Here is a 2,548-nt window from a genome sequence, read left to right on the forward strand (position 1 = left end):
AAATGCAGATTCATTTTTCAAGGTTTAAAAAAATATATACCATGAAGTTTGTTTTGACAAATAATCATTATCAACAGAATCTTCATGTTTTGCCAATTATTTGGGGGCCCACTTGTAATGTCTTCAGGGCCCTGGCCCACAGGTTGAGAACCACCGATACAAACGAATGGAAACGATTCCTAACAATCACGGATAAAAGACTTATGATTAGCTAAAAATAGTTGCAATCATGCGATCGTGTCATCCTTCTGACAGGCCTGGTTTGTAGGCTGTGCTCCTAAAGCTTAGAAAGCGCTTCCCAGAGGTAGAACTATGACTCATCTATGAGGAATGAAGGAATAAGTTAGAGAAAGTGTTTAAGAAACTTAGTCTTAGAGTCTTAGAATGACACTGAGCCAGGCCGGGATTACCATCAAGTGACGTTAATTTATTGCCAAAGCCATCCCGGTTGCAGAGTGTTCCGTGAATGCAGATTCAGACATTAATAACATCCCACAGACTTTAGCGGCTTTGCTTAAATAAAGAGGGTATTTTCTTACCAGAGGGGGGGTCTGTCTCCAGGTGGCGTTGCCTAGCAACCCCGGTGGATATGAATGTGACACGATCCACACAGCCTGATGCTTTCTGCTACTGCTGAATGTAGCCGAATATACTGTAGCTCAGTGGTCTTCAAGGGGCTGGGACCCCTAGGGGATCCTTAGCGTTACTACAGGGGGGCCGCCAAATCCTTGTGTGATAGGATCATTCTTTTAAATGAACAACTTGAACCCTCGCATCCCTTTTCCAGAGGAGAACTTTAGACAAAAATAGCTGATCTAGAGAGTTTGGAGATCGGCTATTTTCGGCAAATAGGTTTGGTGTAGAGGTAAAAAAAAAAGAGCTGACCAAGAACATAGTGAAAGCCAAAGGTCAAGTTTAGAAACATCAACAACTTAAGTGGTTAAATGTCTGAAAATACACATTAACATGAATCCAACATAGACTGGTGACAGTGCTGTCAAACAAGTCTATGAATCTATCTATGAAATCGATGAAAATCTGCATCACACATTTATACAATATGTAGAGGGGGTCCCTGCTCCATCTCTCTCTCAGCTAAGGGGTCCAAGGTGGTACAATAAGCATTTTCATTAAAAGGGCATAAAGTCTAAAGGGCAAAACCAGCGTAGCTTTGTTAAAAAGGGAGGTCTTTAGTCCTCGTTTGAAAGAATCAACAGACTGTGGTGATCTCAGGTGGGCAGGGAGGGCATCAATGTGTTGGCCAGAGGGTGTGGATGAGACGGTCTGGCTACGCGAGGCTAGAGCAGAAGGCTTGGTCCAGTCGCCCCCATCATCATAGTACGTAAAGGTGGCTGAATAGAGCCAAACATAAGTAAGTAAGCCTTGCCGAGCCATGAGGCCCATAAGGCAGGAACCACAAGCGTAATTCGTATAGGGTTGATGGGTTTAATAAACCCAAGGGCCCCCCTACTGGGGACAGTATTATAAATTCATAGGCTATTATATCGTCGTTGTCGGGTGAAAACCTTGTATGACCAAAACCGTTCGTTTTGCATTTTTCATTTTAAAAATGATTTAAACTAGTGAAAACAGCCGATCTACAAGCACACAACGCCTCGCCGTAGAGCTGCTGTTTTCCCTATTTTTGTGCGACAGCCTTGTACGATGAAGCAGGGCTTTGCTTTGCGAAAGAACATACACATTTGAAACCTGGAGATACGAGGTTTACACCCGACAACGGCGATATGTATTTTGTCATTTCCAATATATCAGGGGTCTCTAATCTCCTAATCTATGGGCCCCCCTCACGGCAGTACAGGCAGGGCCCTTTTGATCTGAAAACCCATGCCGAATAAGATCTAATTTCGCCCCTGCCAGGAACCTATCTCCTGTTTCTATGAGTACCCCCTGGACATGATAGTATGTCACAGTATGTCCAACCTTTGATGCTGAATGCCAAGCAGGGAGACACAGAGGGGTCCCATTTTTCAGAGTCTTCGGTGTGACCTGGCCGAGGATCGAACCTCGACCTCCCAGTCTCAGGGCGGACGCTCTGACCATAAGGCTGGATATAAGGAAGGAAGGAAGGAAGAAAGAAAGAAAGAAAGAAAGAAAGAAAGAAAGAAAGAAAGAAAGAAAGAAAGAAAGAAAGAAAGAAAGAAAGAAAGAAAGAAAGAAAGAAAATCATCATATGGGAGCTGCAACAAGGATTAAAAAATAAATACATAAAAGGCTAAAGACCGGCCTTTCACTCAGGATTTGTTTGGCTATAAATGTAAAACAATTATATTCCCCAGACTGCCTGTGATAAAATCTAATAACAGTGTAAATAGCCTATAGACATTAGATTAGCCATTTTGTTGTTACATCATGGTGGAAGGGCATCAAGTAGCAAATATATTCTGCTTAATCGCGCCATATCAGTGTTGTTCTGAATTAAATATTCACAAAACTATCAGTGCGTAAAATTGCATGTACAGAGCGGTATGGGGAGTTCCTTATTCTCAGAAGGCGGTTCATAAATATTAAAGCAGAGAGGTATGAGTTC

Source organism: Nannobrachium achirus (genome assembly GCF_963921795.1).
Source record: "Nannobrachium achirus genome assembly, chromosome: 16".
NCBI lineage: Eukaryota > Metazoa > Chordata > Actinopteri > Myctophiformes > Myctophidae > Nannobrachium > Nannobrachium achirus.